This window comes from Lissotriton vulgaris, chromosome 10, assembly GCF_964263255.1.
Source record: "Lissotriton vulgaris chromosome 10, aLisVul1.2, whole genome shotgun sequence".
Taxonomy (NCBI): Eukaryota; Metazoa; Chordata; class Amphibia; order Caudata; family Salamandridae; genus Lissotriton; species Lissotriton vulgaris.
In genome coordinates this window covers 346,691,110-346,708,993 of record NC_141698.1, presented here as the reverse complement: position 1 = coordinate 346,708,993, position 17,884 = coordinate 346,691,110, and the positions used below count along the sequence as shown (strand labels likewise).

Here is a 17,884-nt window from a genome sequence, read left to right as displayed (position 1 = left end):
GTTTAATCCCTTTTTGGGGACTCTGAGCTGTGCAAGAAGGGGACGCTCGTCATTGTGAGGAATGCTACTTAAGAGTTCAGTCATTACACTCTGCAATCAGAGAGTGATACCCTGCTTCATGAGACAACTTGAATATGTTTCAACATTAAGAACACTCTTTCTAAACTGGAATGCATGCTCCCCCGCTCATTTCTCGAAAAAGAGAGTGTGACATTCCAAGGCCATTTATTGTTGATTTATTTTCAAATGCTTTTTTAGAGACCCCCACAGTGGGACTTCTCTAAACAGAGGTTTTGGGCCCAACATGTTCCATACAATTTGCCAAAAGCAAAGAGTAGCTCCAAACTCATGGCTAGTTAAATAGCACTGAACACCTTTAGTGTACTGCAAATCATAAGCTACCACACTAGACCAAAGACTCCACCTACTGCTGGTGCAAAAATATATTTTTTGTTCTGACTTTGGTAGACCAATTGTGAATCATGGGTTGCATCTCAGCAGCTCTCGGATCCATTCAAGAAAGTTGAGGCCCTGGTTTATTTCCAAGATGCAGTTACATTGATGCTGATTTTTAAAAACACAACTCATTTTGTGTTGAATTCCATTTAGGCTTAAACATTTTAGAAGTACCAAGGTATGAATAAGGAGGTTGCAACATCTAATGTTGAGTACAATGGGGTCTTGGTGAAATTCTATCACATTGAGAAGGGTTGTCAAAACTATTTAGGAAGTAATTTTAAGAAAGACTCTTTCATTGATAGAATATCTCAGTGAGTGAATAAAATCTTTAATATTGTGTCAATGAAGTTATTTGAGTTGTGAAGAGATTTGTTATAATATCTTTACAGAGTCTATTGTATTTTTAATTGATGGCTCTTTGCTCTTGTTCTTTTTTGTCACAAGTGGTTGTTGTAACTTCTCCTGGCCATCAATAAAAATAAAATCAGTAATGTTTGGAGACTCTGGTATAATCTTGCTGTCTGTTATATTACCAGAATTTGAGGCTGGGTTTGATGATATGCAACTGGCCTCATAACTGTTAAGCCATCAAAACAGTAGGCAGAAATATCTCTTGTACCTGATACTTCAATTTCTAACATTTGAATAGAAACTATATGTAAGGAATTGCCTCTTTTTGCAGGATCGTCCTCAGGTTTTTGGCGTGATGCTGCTAGTTTCTTTACTCTGAAGGTACATTGAAGCCTTCTAAACAGACGTTAGTGCCGATAATCTGACCCTTAATAGGCATATGTCTGATTGGTTCACTCAAAAAACCACTATTCGCATACAACCTGAGAGCTAGTCTTTGGCATTTCAAATAATGACAAAATCCAGATCATCCTTTTTATTAACTATAAGTCATCCCTAAGGTGGACCTAAGAAGCCTTAAGGCAGGGTGCTGTATATTAAAAAGTGGGGCATGTGTTTTTCCATGTCTTAGCAGTAAAAACCCCAAATTGTCATTTTTGATGTCGAAAGGCTAGGAGCCCCATTGGCAAGTGCAGGGTTACACACTGACAGCTTACCTGTGCTAACTTCTAAATGGGACTACTAAGGATGGTACCTTGAAGTATCATAATAATTAATATAGTAAACCCAAATTGATTACCAAATTGAATTTAATGCAACTTGTATGTAAATGGCAACTTTAGAAAGTTGACACTCTTTTACCCAAAGTTTTTCAGTGACCATTTTTGTTGCTTGCCACAAGTCAGCCTTCAGACCTCCCGGTGGGAACTGTGAATGAGGAACACAAACAGCCTGCCATTGGAAGAGGTGAAATCTATTTCCGGCAGGGAGCCCAAAAGGTGAGCTTCAAAGAGGAAGCCACCTTTCAAGAGCAAATGGTGGACTCCTAGAAAAGAGACCTGGTAGACAGGTTTGGTGTTGGGGACAGAGAAGGGGAAACACTTGCCAAGCCTGTTTGCAGTGGGCATGTAGCCCCGAAATAGCCACACATCTAAGATGAGACTACCAAGCTCCAGACACCAAGAGGGGAGTTCTGCCAGCTAGGAGTGGCCAAACATTGCCTTCTGCGATAGCTAGAAGCCACACTTGACAGGAAGCTGTCATCTGGCAGGAGGGCACCTGGTAGCCCATTGATGAGTAGCCTCGGGATCCCATGTGGCCAAGTTCTGGGCATAAAAGTGGCAACCCTGGCACCCAGACCACAGATGATGTCTGGACTGGAGAGAGGACCAATAAAGGACTGCTCTGATGTCCCTGGACCCGGCAAAGAGAGGGGCTGCTCCACAGCACTTGCTGATCTATGGGACTAGCAAAAAGGACTAGTCCTGTGATGCCCTGCTTGAGGAAAAGGTGTACCCATACCCCAGACAGTTAAAATGGCTCCAAGAGCCAGTTGGCTGACTTCCTGTTACAGCTACAGTGCCACAAAAGCTGAAGAAGCCTCACTTGGCTAACTGGTAGCCAAGTTTGCCTAACTGCTGCAGACCCCCAAAACGCAGCCTTGAAGACTGAGACAAGATGCTCAAAAGTTGCATCCATGTCTGCTGGGCTGGGAGTAGTCGTCAGTATGCAGTTTGGTCACCTAATATCGATACTAGTCTCAGGTAAAGAAAACTACTGGTTTTGCTGTAACTAGAGACCAGCAGACAAGCAGAAACTGGTTTTTGGCTGGACTTCAACCTGACTTTGGGAGACATAGACCCCTGTGTCCAAAGTTGCTCCACTGTGCTTGTGGACTGAGGGTTGGCACCAGGAAAAATCCCCGGTCACTGAATTAGTATCCTTAATTCAGCATCCTTATCCCTTGCATCATGACCACTCCTTTGATGTGTATGGCGGTTAGTCCATAGAATCTATAACTGGACTAAAGACTGCTTTGACCGCAAGGTAACTGTCCTGCCAAGCTTCATTGGCTCCTGTGACCACTCCCTGCTGTAGTAGATTACCCAGACCCGCCTGGAGTAGTCATATCCAACTTTACAAAACTTTAAAAAACTTTTCCAAGTACCTGCTAACTGAAGTAGTTACCAAAGCTTGTTTGCGATTTAAACAAAAAGCAGTGATTTATTATTTGTTTATTAATTTATATCTCTTGAACCCTCCAATGGATTTTTTTCATTTTTGTGTATAGAATCATAAAAATAAGAGCTAGTTTTTAAACTTGGTGTTGGATTTCCTTTGCGTCTTGTTTTTTCTTATTCAACTATTTAGGCTCTTCTAAGTGCTTCGCACTTTTTCCCTTGACAATACCTGACTGCTCAATGCCACAGCTACCCAGAGTTGAGCAAACAAGTCAGACTGGTCTTAAGATGGGTTTGTGAGTTTATTACTCTGTGGAGTCGCATAACCACACTATATAATACACCACTTTCCGATCATACAGCGCTGTGCCTTCAAAGCAGGCTGTATGATTTTCAAATCACTACATGGCAGAAGCCCTAAATTCATTAATCAATTAATCACCAGATATGTTCCCTCCCGCAACCTTCGCTCACTCCACCTAGGCCTTCTTCAGACCCCCCCTTTCAAACTTAAAAGCTCTGGTGGACGTAGGTTTGCAACACTTGCACCATGTTTATGGAACACTTTTCCTCTGGAAATCCGGTTCTGCCAAGATCTTCTACCTTTCCGGAGAGCACTGAAGACCTGGCTCTTCAGACAAGCCTTTTAATCTACCTTCTTTTTACCTTCGTTGTGTTACTGTCTTAATTTAGCGCCAAGAAACTAATCAGTGTTAGTGCGCTCAATAAATGATTTAATAACATACCATAACATAACATAACATAACATAACATAACATAACCACTTTCATAACATTTGGTGCCTAGCTTTGGCATCCAGACCTGTATTTTGCAAAACCATACAGTTAATAGGCCTGAGACTGCCAAAAATCCACCAATGTGACACTTAAAAGAAAGTTCTTGTAAATTCTGGACAATTTGCCAAGTTTTCGAGTCTCTTAAGCACTGTTTCTAAGAGTTTAAAAACTTTTTAAAAGTTTAGAAAAGTTTCTGAAAAGTTGCCAAAGCTTTTGAAAAGTTTCTGGAAATCACAAAAAAGGCATAGGAGATATAGAGATTGACTTGGCCACCCTGTCCACCCTCCGGAACGATTACTTTAAAGTCAGCTTCGGTGTCTCCACAAAGAAAGCAGATCTTTAGGGAGCCCTCGGGCCTGGGAAGAGGCCCACAGAGACAAAGAACTTTTGTTGCGTGAGATCACCCTCGACTATAGGGAAGAAGATGATGATGGAGTCATCAAGGATGAGGATGAGCTTGGGACAATACCCTGACTCCAAGCATCCGCCAGAGCCTCCCTTAAATATATGGCAGTGAAAGGAACACACCCTCCGAGAGAGGGGCAAGAGATCTTAAGGCTCAAGTAAGCCCCCTGGAGTTGAAGAAAAGAAGACTGTCCTTGGAGGAGAGGGGATTGGCCCTTGAATGAAGAAAGGTCAAACTGGCCTTCAAGTCCCAAGAGAATGGTGGCACCAACAAAGACATAGAGGTAACTGCAGGGGGTGCTATGGTTCTAAAATCACCAAAGGAATTGTGCCTAAATATGTTGAGAGGAATGACATAGATAAGTGTTTTAGTTGATATAATAATTTCATGTGTTACTATTGTTTATATAAATGTTATTACTTCTTTAAAATATTGCTTATAATTTGAAGTGATTTTGAATTTGTTATTACATTTTTAATAGTGTTGTAGCAGGTTTTTGGGATAGAGTGGGCAGTTAGTTAGGCAATAATCAATTATAAGTTATTGAATACATTTTATTTAATTATATGATTTATATTTATTATGCAAATTATGTAATTCTGATTTATTTTCATTTTCATTATATGTTAGTTGTAGGTTGCTACATTTGTAGTGGTCTAGACTGGGAAGTTAATTAAGTAAAATTAAGGAATTATTAATTGTTAACTATGTAATTAATTTTAAACATGTAAATTATGGAATGCTTATTTTATTAATTTTAGTTATATTTTAGTTGCGGGTGGCTAGGTTAGTAGGGGTACAGTGTGAGAAGTTCATTCCTTCATTCATTCAAGACTTTATTTGGCAAGTCAAACTGCCAATAAAGTACATACAATTATAAAATAATTCATGCAGTATAGTTCATAAATCAATACAATCTTTAAAGATATCATCACAAAACATATACAATCAGAAGCTCTGGACAGAATCTAACACAATACATTCCCTTAAATAAATAGCTTTTAAAATAAAAATGGCAACACCTACACACACACATTTATCAGTTAGCGGAAGCAATAATGTCAGTGCATCTTTATAGTTTCTTGTATTCTCCATAATAAAAAGGGATTTAAAAAATTGACATCACAACTCCTTATAAAACATAGAGAATAAAATAAAGTGCTGTGTGCTTTGCGTACTCATTCCGTCACAGGGACAAGGGGTTTGTTTTGTCAGAGGTAAAAGCATTCATCTTTGGAAATGCAACCAAATGATGTACCATACAACATCTAAGTCTAGTTCTGTTGGTTATTTTAAACACAATTTTAATACTCCTGACACCCCCCCTTTTCCTCCAATGACATAGACATAGCAACCGTCATTTTAATTGTCTCTACACAAAGTCTATCTTCAGACCTATGTAGAAAAAAAGTGGCCTTAATTTGACTCTTGGTTAATGCTAATTCCTGGAATGGCTCCTCCCTCACTGCCAAGTTAAACATAGACTTTAACGTGGAAACTATATAGGCCAGCCATGGAATGTGAAAAGCATATTCCAGTTTTAAACAATCAAATTTAATCAGTTTGGTAAAGCTAGCTTCTTCTTTCATCCAGATGGATAGCTAAAGAAACAATGGTTTCATTAAAAGAAAATCCTCCAGATAAAACAACGTCACCTCTTTATGCAAAATCAGGGAGGAGGCTGAAACAGGCAATCTGAGCAGCTGTTTTAAAAAGTGTTCTCTTCAACTTGAATCGATTTGCTAGGAGTGTACTATGACAGTCCAGCCCCAAATAAGGCAGCAGATATTACTTTAGCCTTGTAAATCTCAATCATTTCTTTAACGGGGCGCTCACCCAGTTTAGATGAAAAATGAACCCCCCCCCACAATTTCTGATCATTTTAAGTTTAGCATTTGCAATCTGTTGTACCCATATGCCATTATTTGTAAATTGGACCCCCCAGATAGCAAAAAGTGTTCACTCTGTTGATTAGGGAGCCTTCAATGTAAAAAGGGCTATATTTATTTTATTGTTTCCACCATATCATTGTGAGAGGTTAAATAATTTATGAATAAAAATTATTTAGTAGTTTATAATTCTTTTATTGAATACTAATTATGTACATTTATGAATATTTTTTATTACATATACATATATTTTGCATGTTATCTAATAATATTTATGCTAGGAGGTTATTATTTTTTCTACATTCAAGGTGTTACTTATGCACGTAATGTGTCTGAACTGAAGTATTTTCCCTACAGTTGTTTAGACTGCAGTAGGAATAGTAAATGAATCTCTTTGCAGCGCAACACTAGTGTTGCTGTTGCACTGTTTGGAGTGGGAAGCCAGCACCTTTCCTACTGTTCACGGACTGGAGTGGGAATGGTAAATTTTACCCTCCAAAGTCCAAATCCTTCCCTACTGTTGCATTGATTGGAGTGGGAATAGTAAATTTTACGCCTCTGAAATCCAAAGCTTTCCCTACTGTTGTGCTGTTTGGAGGGGGAATAGTACATTTTACCACTCCGAAATCCAGAGCTTTCCCAACTATTGCACTGTTTGTAATCGGAATAGTAAATTTAATACATCTGAAGTCTCTCCCTACTGTTAAACAGACTAGAGTGGGAATAAGGCTATGCCATGCAGAATATTTTAAAGCACGTAGCTAACCGAAGGCTTCTGAGGGCTGAAGCAGTCACAGCGTATACTAGCGAGCTTCTGAAGCAGTAGGTATAAAGGGCTAGTGGGGGTATAGCCATGTTTTAAGCATTTTTCTGAAATGTATCTATTTCATTTCGTTTCTCAGCTCAGCAGGCATACCATTCCATAGCTTAGGGGTCTAATACAAAAAAGATCTGCCTCCCCATCTTTTTCTTTGAATTTGCGGAACCTTTAGTAGTCGGGCCTTGGATGCTCTTAAGGTCCTACTAGGGGGGTTAGGTACCAGAAGAAGGCAGTTATCAGAGAGGGCCCTTCATGGTTGATATCCCTATGAGACAGATAAAGTGTCTCAAATGTAATGCTCTCCTCCACTGGAAGCCAGTGCACTTTTTGCAGGAGTGTTTTGGTAGCATAAAGATAATCCTTGCTGTCACATTTTGGGCCAACCGTAGTCTCTTAATGATGTATTAGGGTGAACTTATATACAGGGAGGTCACATAGTCCAAGCAGGAGAGAATCAATGCTTGGACTGCTGTTCTCCTAGAGTGTATGGGTAGGGGGTCTTGTATGTTGAGTAGGGTTCTAAGAATGTTAAAGCAACATGCTATTAGTATTTTTTACTTGGGCCTCCATAGATAAAGAGCTGTCCAACCACAGCAACAACTGGCCCAGTGTATAAAGAAAGTTGCATGATGGATGGCAAACTGTTCACTTAAGTTGAATGGAGATAAAACAACAGCTGCTGAATAATGCTGAATAAGTGTTATGCCTACAAAGTCCAACACTTTCCATACTGTGCACAGTTTGAACTGGGAATAGTACATTTTGGATCCAAACACACACCCTTGGGGGTTATCCAAGGCAGGGAACTAAAGGCTATGGGGCTTCAAGGGTGAACTCACCTCCAAACACAATGTTTAACATAATAAAGCTACCCGTCGGGTCAACTAGCGGCACTTCAGTAGGAAGGAACAGACATGGCCAGATTTCCAGACAGGATTGCACCTTGACAAATGTGTGACTACAGGGGTTCCTGTGCCCTTCCATGGGGCCCGGATGACCCGATAGGGGGGTACCTAAGTACCTAATACATACAAGATTGACAAAGGTCACCCTTTTTGTTAGTAGTGAATATTAGTGTATATTTGCCATTCCTGGATCCCGTGTTTCTGTCCTGAAGAATGCCACGGACCCACATGAGCCACCAGACAAAAACATGTTGTCTGTAAGGGGGTGATGGGATACTAATTCCCCTTTTGTCCATGTTTGGTTTTTAATACCAAGGGCCGAATTCTGATGCGGTTTGGAAAGCTTCCAGGCCGAATGGGTTTGGGAATGGTTTCTGACCAAATTGGATTGGGAGAGTCCAACCGACGGAATACGATGCATCCGGATGCTTCCAGATACGATTTGGTTGGACTCCCTTTGTTCTGACCGAATGCATAGGCTCCCATTGAAGAAAGGTGTGGCGGGCACTCTGTGGTGGGCATCCCCTGTGCATGGCTGGTTGTAAGGGGGACCCATGGGTACCCCCACGGGCCCTATTGGGAAGGCTCTGAGTGCAGGAGGGCCCACTATGGGCCCCTAAAGTCTGATTCCGACTGCCGATTCGAGTCAGATAGTGAAGTAGTGTGGCTCACTGGTTAGAAGTGGCAGACCCGAGAGCAGAGGACGGCCCGGGACCAGGGTTCGATTCCCGGCGCGGCAGGTTTCTGGACCAGGGTCTCGCCTCGGTGCCCACTCTGATCAGCGATCACACTCGGCAACTCTGGGCATTAGCTTGCCTCATCTTCACTAACGGCCCCACCAGACCGCCGGGGATGCCTGGTCTCACCCTGGAGATACCCATTAAGGGACCATCTCTCAGGGAAGCCAGGAAGGGTTTCGCAGCGGTCGAAGCGCCTTGGGACCCTCCGGGTAAGTAGTGCGCTATATAAATGCCTATACATTTACTTACATTTACATTTACATTCAGAAAGATTGTCTATATCCAGCATCGTAGTCAGAAATGTGGCGCGTAGAGAGGTACGATTCTGCTCCGGTGGCTCGGTCATTCCAAATGCTGTTGGGTTCGGATTTGGATATTCCTAACGGCTAACTCACATCTAACTCGGTTGGTTGGAAACCTTTCCGAGTCAGTCGGAAAGACACATTCACGATCTGATTTGGATGGAGCAAACCTTCCTAACTGCATCAGAATCAAGCCCCAAGTGTCATTTCTAGTAAATAGAAATGTCTGTTTAGAATGTCACATTGGTTGTTAGTCAATTTAGATTGAGGGTTCGTTCTTAGGTAGAAGTGCCTTCCGGAAATCCTGCTACATTTTTGTGTATGTCCAGTAACGGAAGCGTGTTGAGTATAATCATGAGCCCATCCTTGCCATCACTGCCTGCCTGAGCCACACAGGGACTACATCCCCCACCTGCCCTTGCGGCTAGAGCCGCCGACTTTCCTTTTTCGCGCCAGGAGGTCCTTCAAAAGCTGCTCAGGGCATCCTTACCATCACTGCCTGCATGCCTACCTAAGCCACACAGGGACTACATCCCCCACCTGCCCTTGTGCCCGGAGATGCTGACTTTCCTTTTAAGCGCCAGGAGGTGCTTCAAAACTGGCTCAGGGCTCCTGCGAGTCCATGCCCAGAGGGGTTCAGTCCCTTGCTGTGAGTGGGTTTCACTGAACTTTTGGATGTGGAATATGATTAAAATCACAACAATTCACTAAAACCAATTAAAGGCTCAGGTGAAGTTATACTTGTATATAGCTGTAACACCTCAATGTGTGCTTAAAAAAAACCTCTGACATTCACCTACAAAAAACAGGCGAAGTGCAGACATGGTTATAAAATAAAACAAAAAAAACTGTGAAATTCACAAGTTGTGGTAACTCGCACACCAAATGCAATGTTTATGACCTCATAATATCTTCTCCAATAAATAAAAACTCCCACAAATAAAATACAGTTAAACAACACTTAATAAAACCCCAAATCATACTACATCTCTGTCAGAGTGGAATGGATAAAGTCATATGTAATCTCATCTGTAAGATGAGGTACAATGTTTATCAGTGCATTAGTTCCATAAAGGGTGTGATCACGAGAATTGCTTTTAGTATGAAGGTTATGGTTTGCATGGCTGTTGTGCGAGTTATGCATTGTGTACCCGAGGTGTAAAGAATGCCACCAGCGAAAACTCTTCCAGCTTTGCCAACGACTCCGCCAGTGTCTGAAGTTGACTAGGCGACAAATAGTGGTGGGTCAGTTATTCACTCTAGTGTGAGTAGTCCACCGCCATGTTAGGCAAAGGTAACTCCATGAACTGCGGCAGTGGTCATGGAGAGAAAACGTATTGTGTTGCAAAAATGCTCGAATATAACTCCCAGCATTTTAGGGAGAGCACTTCATGGACGTTGAAAACGTACCACAAATTTAGTGGGCGTTCTTAGTGCCCTTTGTATGCAGGCAGAATTGCCACCAACATCGACTGACATTAATAAATCTTACACAGAACTGTTTCTACACCTTTATTTCACAAGGCAGATACAGCTATTTTGTTTGACTAACTACAGTTACGAAAAATCAATAAAACAGATTTATCAAACACCATCCTAGAAAAGGTTGTAAATCCCCCTAAAAGGGGTGACAGGAAATGCACAGATCACACTCGTACTCAAGATTAAACGTTTTAATCCTAACTAATGACATATCATTACCCACCCCTTCCCACTTTCACTTCCTTGTTCCATCCCATTTTCTATTTTCCCCTCTTACTTTTCCACTCTGATTCAGCAGTCAGAAAAATCTACGGCTTTGAAAAAAATATTATTTGTATTCTATGTTGATCTTCTGAACAAAAACTCCAAACTAGAAATGCTAAAGTATTGATCACACCTCAGTGGTTTCATTAAGTGAGTGAAAGACCTCCGCCTCAGTCGAAAGACCTAGAAAGGCCAATTATTCTGAGATTCTTGTAAAGTTTCAGGGAAAGCACTTATTTAATATACTGGAGGTGGTTTCCTAATTAAAAGGCGTTGTTGCGAAAGCCTCCTAATAAAGGTAAGTAAAGGAAATGACGTCCTCGAGTCTGTTCCCTAGCAGGGTGTTCATTCTAGCTCCGCCTCCCGCTTGAGCAGGTGGCGGATATGGCTCGCTTGGTGACGGCCTTGTTGGTTCTCGGTGTGATTACAGTGATCAACGCAGCTGCGCGTGTAAATATTCCAAGGAAAGTGCCCGAAAGGGCAATTTCATCAGCCAATGAGAACCACGACGGGGAACAAAGCAGAAACAAGCGACAGGACGCCGGTATTGTTGACGGCCCTGTAAGTACTGCATGATAAGATTGTTTAAATGTGTATTTCAAGCAGAACAACCCTAAGACTAGCGGCCCTATGCCACACATGAGACCCCGGCAGCGCTAACTTGAGACAAGGTGGCCCAATTTTAGAAACAGGTCATCGAACGCTGCTCCCTGTCAGTTGCATTGCATGACAAGGGGGCAGGGCAGAGCTTTAGGTGGGCCGGGTCTATGATTTAGTTGTATTTCAGAATGGACATTGAAATGGGTGCCTATAGGGCCGCATATTCGTGTCCTTAACTTTACTAATGATTCGAAACAATTAATTTAATGAATTTTCAAGTAATCCATGTCAAGGATTTAGATTCCGTTTATATTTCGCATGTTTTACTGAATCTTCCACTCCACTAGAGTGTTGGCTATTCTCAGAATGTTTTTTTTTTCCGTTCAGCATTACTTTTATATAGTGCATGCATTGAACCGGGTCCGCTCCAGGGGGTAGATTTTACAGGCCCCTTGTGCTGCCAGTGCGTCACTTTTTGTGACGCAACGGCAGCACATTTTTCTGCCCCAAATTTACAAGAATGGGAAAAACCACCCTGTGTGAATAAGGCGTGAAACATTACCAGATTTACTAGAAATCTTAAATCTGGAAATGCGTCTGAACGCCATGTCTCAGGAGAGGCAAGGAGAAATGTATTAATTTCTCCTTGTTTTCTTCCTCTTTCTATGCGTGCTGCATTCTGCAGCACACACAGAACAAGGAAATACCCTCTAATGATTGTTTATGCACAGGAAGGTGTCCCTTCCTGCACATAAACAGTCCTTTGAATAAATGATGTGTTACAAGTTCTATGTGTGCTAAAGCAGCACACATAGAAGTTTGAAAACACAATCTCTGATTGTTTATGTGCAGGACAACTCTTCCTGCACATAAACAATCTCCCCACGATGCAAGCATCCTTGCACCACAGTGCAAGGGTGCCTGTGCCTGTGGATTGCAGCAGTTTGTGCACCAGCGCAGGGGGTAGCACATATTGTTGTAAATATGTTGCATCCCTGTGCTTTGAAAGTGACCCTTTGTGGCACAGTAAAATGGCTTGTGGCACACACTGAGTAACTTTCCTTGTAAATCTGGTCCCAGGTGTTTATAGTGACCATGGTTGAATGCTCTGGAGCTGAGGCCGAAGGCAGTGTGAGTTTCTCACAGTGCTGTCAGTGGGTCAAAAAGGTGTTCAGAATACATAGTCATCCAATCCATGCCTTCTCTGCAGAGCTCACAGAGACAACCCCTGACAAAGCCAATAGTCCAGGCTGTATTTAGGTGTATGCCAGTTGGTCTGCTATTATAGCTCGATGCATGAACAGAAAGCGCATAAAACCCCCAAAATACAGGTCGGGGGCACACTATGATGTGGCGTAACGACCAGAGCTGCTGACTTCGGAGCTTGGGTACCAGATATGAGTCTCAGTGTCTGCTCAACATCCTGTGATTCTGAGCAAAACACTTAACTGCCCTGCGCCTACCAAAAATGATTGTGTCCTTGTGTAATGCAGCTGGTGCTCCAATACCTTAGAGTCGAGTTCGAAGAAATGTAGTTTGTGTTTAAGCCACGTCTAAAACTACATAGTCCCTGCCCCTTTTTGAGACCTCAGCCAAACACACACATTTTTCATCACACTTAAAGCCCTGACAGAGAGAGTGGAAGAAATAACCATATCTACAGAGATATGGCACTGTCCTGCTGCAGCCCCAACCCTTAGCACTGGCACAGAATTATGCTGCAGAGCATCATGCACATAACTTTGCACCGTACAGCAAAGGCATGTGCGACATGTCTAGCATAGGTTTGCTAAATATTGTGCCTAGACAAACCTGCAAACGTTTTCCACTCTGGATGTGTACTGTGAAGTGTAGCACGCTTGCAAGCCGGAGAAAGTAGGAGAAATAAAAACATTCCTCCTTTTACCCCTGCTTCAAAGCAGCATTATTTTGTGGTGCAAAACCCTGTCTAATATTGTTAATAGATGGGGTTTTGCATCAAAAACAATGGTTGGTTGCATGGGAATGCCCGTGTGCCACTAATGGAATGTCCCTTGATGCAGAGTATCGTAAAGCAGTGCAAAGCGCTACTTTGTGTCACTTTGAGGCAACTTTCCAGTGCAAAACAAGCTTTGCTGTAGGAAGTATGTCCGAAAAAAACATTGGCTCTGGTTTGCATCACTTCTGTGACACATACTCAGGGCAAAATATTTGTAAATATGCCCCAGTCTCTGCAAATGTTTTAGGCTGACTTGAATTTCATGTAATTGGAGAGGCTGATCTATCTTACCTCTTTTTAGTGTGGTAAATTGTCGTTTGTGACAGTAAAGTCTGCAAGAAACTTGGCTAGAAAACACCCTGTATATTAATGGTTACAAAACATTCCATTCCCCAGCAATAGCATCAGCACATGGGAGGAATAAGGGTGGTCTGTGCACATACGTGTCCACTCGAGTTAATGTCATAAAGATTGAATTTAGGACATCGGACATTTATTGTCAGATTGTGATGTTTTATGTTGATAAAAAGCATTGCTGAATTTTTATAACAATATCCCCAAATATCAGAACGTGGGGGTTCTAAGGAAACTACAGACAGATCTCACTAATATACAAAATATATGGATATAGACATCTGTGTTATCCGGGGAGGGGATTTTAATTCTGTATTGTATTCACGTTCTAAGGGAAGTATATGTGGAATAACATCTGACGACGGAGCTGATTTTGCCCATTTTATGCATACATCTGGGGATCACTTAAATACAATCATGTTTTCATTTGATCTTGGATTTGATAACGAATTATGCTCTCCTATAGTATCCTTCAGCCACACGTTTAATGACAGATGGTTTGTGTTCAATCATTGATTTATATTTTGATTTCAAACAGACACGCAAGTAGGTTAAATAACTTTGTGACTCATACCAATGCAATGAGTGATCATTTCCCTACTAGTATTACTTTTGAATTTCCATGTAATGTGATCAATAAAATGGGCACTTCAGAGCATATTGTACAGAATATCTCTCTGAATAAAACTAATGGATACTCATTGCGCTGGCCTAAAGTGGAGCCACCTGAATTCACAAAGACAAATCTAATTTTTCAGTTTGTCTTGATGAGACTGCCTCTCATGTGGAAGTCCTGAACTCTTGCAGGCTAATCACCTTAGAGGTTAAGAATAACCAGCAGGGATCGTTTGATTCCAGGATACTAAAACCCATTCAGACCTGAAATAACATAAACTGGTCAGAAACCGGATGGAAATTAAGATGGCCAGGTTGAAGTTCAAGTTCAGGCATTTGTATAGCGCACTACTCACCTTGAGGGTCTCAAGGCGCTTGAGGGATGGTGGGTGCATTACTTATCGAATAGCCAGGTTTTTAGCTGCTTTCTGAAGGAGAGGTGGTTCTGTGTAAGTCGTAGGTGAGTGGGGAGAGAATTCCAGGTCTTGGCTGCTAAGTAGGAGAAGGATCTTCCTCCCATGGTGGATCTGTGTATGCGCGGAATTGCGGCGAGGGCTTGATTGGATGATCGTAGTTGGCAGGTGGGTGTGTAGAAGGACAGTCGTGTGTTGAGGCATTCAGGTCCTAGGTCGTAGAGGGCCTTGTGTGCGTGGGTGAGGAGACGGAATGTTATTCTCTTGTTGACGAGGAGCCAGTGGAGATCCTTCAGGTGACCGGAGATGTGAGCCTGACTGGGAATGTCCAGTATGAGTCTGGCTGAGGCGTTTTGTATGCGTTGGAGTTTTTTCTGTAGTTTGGCTGTGGTCCCGGCGTAAAGGGTATTTCCATAATCCAGTCGGCTGGTGACCAGTGCGTGGGTGACTGTCTTTCTTGTTTCGGTGGGGATCCAGCAGAAGATTTTTTTGAGCATGCGTAGGATGTTGAAGCATGAGGATGAGACGGCGTTGACTTGTCTGGTCATCGAGAGGGACGAGTCTAGGATGAAGCCCAGGTTACGTGCGTGATCTGTAGGTATGGGTGCTGTGCCCAGGGCTGGTGGCCACCATGAGTCGTCCCAGGCAGAGGGGGATGATCCTAAGATGAGGACTTCCGTTTTGTCCGAGTTAAGTTTTAAACGGCTGTTCTTCATCCATTCGGCTACTTCTTTCATTCCTTCGTGTAGATTGGTTTTGGCGGTGTTTGGGTCTTTGGTGAGGGAGAGGATTAGCTGGGTGTCGTCCGCGTAGGAGATGATGTTGAGGTTGTGTTGACGCGCGATGTGTGCAAGGGGACTCAAGTATACGTTGAAGAGGGTGGGGCTGAGTGAAGATCCTTGTGGTACACCACAGATGACTTCAGTGGCCTCTGATTTGAATGGGGGGAGGCGGACTCTCTGGGTTCTTCCGGCGAGGAATGAGATGATCCAGTCCAAGGCTTTCCCTTGTATTCTGACGTTGTTGAGGCGTTGTATGAGTGTGCTATGACATACTGTGTCGAAGGCGGCGGAGAGGTCGAGTAGGATGAGGGCAACTGTTTCTCCGTTGTCCAGTAGCGTTCGGATGTCGTCTGTAGCGGCGATGAGGGCGGTTTCGGTGCTGTGTTTGGCTCGGAAGCCGGACTGTGAAGGGTCGAAGGAGTTGTTGGATTCGAGGAAGGCGGCGAGCTGACTATTAACGGCTTTCTCAATGACTTTGGTAGGGAATGGGAGGAGTGAGATGGGGCGGTAGTTAAGTTCAGAAGGGTCTGCTGTGGGTTTCTTCAGAAGGGCGCTGAGTTCGGCATGTTTCCAGCTTTCCGGGAAGGTAGCGGAGTTGAAGGAACAGTTGATGACGTCACGGAGATGGGGTGAGATGATGGAGTCTGCTTTGTTGAAGATGTGGTGGGGACATGGGTCGGTTGGCGATCCTAAGTGAATGGAGTTCATCAGGCGGATGGTGTCTTCAGTGGTGATTGGGTTCCAGGTGAAAAGGTTGTGAGAGTGCTGTTTTAGTTCGGAGGGGGGTGGAGTGGGCTGTTCATCTGATTGGTTTTCAAAGCTGTTATGTATGTCGGCGATTTTGTTGTGGAAGAAAGAGGATAAAGAGTCGCAGAGGTCTTGGGAGGGAGTGATGTTGTTGGTGCCGGCGGTGGGGTTTGTAAATTCTTTGACGATGTTGAATAGTTCCTTGCTGTTGTGGGCGTTGTTTTCGAGTCGATTCTTGAATGCTGATTTCTTGGTGGATCGGATCAATTGGTGGTGTTTGCGGGTGGCGTCCTTGAAGGTGGTAAGGTTGGCAGAGGTTGGGTTTTTTCTCCAGGTTTTCTCGAGGGTACGACATAACTTCTTGGATTTTTTAAGGTCGTCGTTGAACCAGGGGGCCTTTTTGCTCCCTTGTTTGATATGATGGTTTTTCAAGGGTGCTAATACGTCTGCGCTGTGGGTGATCCATTGTGTGAGTTTGGTGGCAGCTACGTTTGGGTCCGATGATATGGCGGGAGGGTTTTGGTTTAGCGATGTGAAGAGTTGGTCGTTGGTGATTTTGTTCCAGTTTCTTCGAGGAATAGGTTGTGGGGGGTTGTGGGTCGTGGACTTTTTGTAGTTGAAGTGAACGCAGCTGTGGTCCGTCCAATGGAGAGCTGTGGTGTGATCGAAGGAGATGTGTTTTCTGGAGGTGAAGATAGGGTTGAGCGTGTGTCCGGCAAGGTGGGTGGGGGTGTCAACAAGTTGTTTGAGTCCGAGATTGGCCAGGTTGTCCAGAAGGGTGGTGGTGTTGCTGTCGTTTTTCTTTTCCAGGTGGAAGTTGAGGTCACCCAGTAGAATGTAGTTCTCGGAGGTGAGGGCATGTGGGATGATGAAGTCTGTGATGTCTTCGTTGAATTGGGTGCGGGTACCTTGTGGTCTGTAGATGAGGGTGCCTCTAAGTGTGGTCCTGGGGTCGGTATGGATCTGGAAATGAAGGTGTTCGGCGGTCGCGAGGTTATCGTCGGAGCTGGTTGTGATTCGGATGGTGTTCTTATGGACGATGGCGATGCCTCCTCCTGTTTGGTTGGTGCGGTCTTTTCGGATGATCTTGTAAGCGTTCGGGATGGCTATGGCGATGTCGGGCGCTGATGAAGTGTTCAACCAGGTTTCTGTGAGGAAGGCGATGTTCGGCGATGCAGTGTCGAGAAGGTCCCAGAGTTCAGTGGCGTGTCTGTGGACCGAGCGGGTGTTCAGCAGGAATCATTTCAGGTGGTTGGAGTTGGAGCTGTGTTTGGAGGTAGTGGATTTGGAGTGGGTCCTAGTGCAGGCGAACTTGCAGTAGTGGCAGGCGAATGGACCATGGGTGAGTCCTGGGGCAGCCTCGTAGCATAGTGGTGTGCGTCCGGGGTTAAGGGCCAAGAGGGTAGCAGCGCCATACGTTATGCAAGTGGAGTGGAATTTGCGGGGGCCAGGGGGTCTGGCGCTGGGCGCGGTCCAGGCACGGACGGGCGTAGACGGGCTTACCTTTGGCACACCTTCGGCGCGCATGGGGCGCGTCCGCTGCGCGCGTAAGCATCTGTCATAAGTGGATGGAGGAGAGGGAGGGGCGAGGGCGGAGCAGCTGGGAGGCGGGAGCGGGGTGGAGGGCCGGGTTGGGAGGCACAACAAACAACAAGATGGCTGCAAGCCACAAGTGGGAACAGGACGAGATTGGGCACGACCTAACTAAGCAATATCGACTGGGCAGCACAATCAGGCAACAATATGCAAAGCGGGTGGCACAGCAATAGATTATGGCACAGTACAATACAAATCACGGTC

At 43.8% G+C, this 17,884-nt stretch overlaps 1 long non-coding RNA gene across 1 annotated transcript in view; it reads left to right on the top strand.

The window, feature by feature from the left end:
- Window positions 1-10,928: 10,928 nt before the first annotated feature.
- Window positions 10,929-17,884, top strand: part of LOC147685219 (uncharacterized) — a 113,157-nt gene continuing 106,201 nt past the window's right edge. Inside the window, exon 1 of the long non-coding RNA XR_015300413.1 lies at window positions 10,929-11,156. This is a non-coding gene — a long non-coding RNA (uncharacterized LOC147685219). The remainder of the gene's footprint in view (window positions 11,157-17,884) is intronic.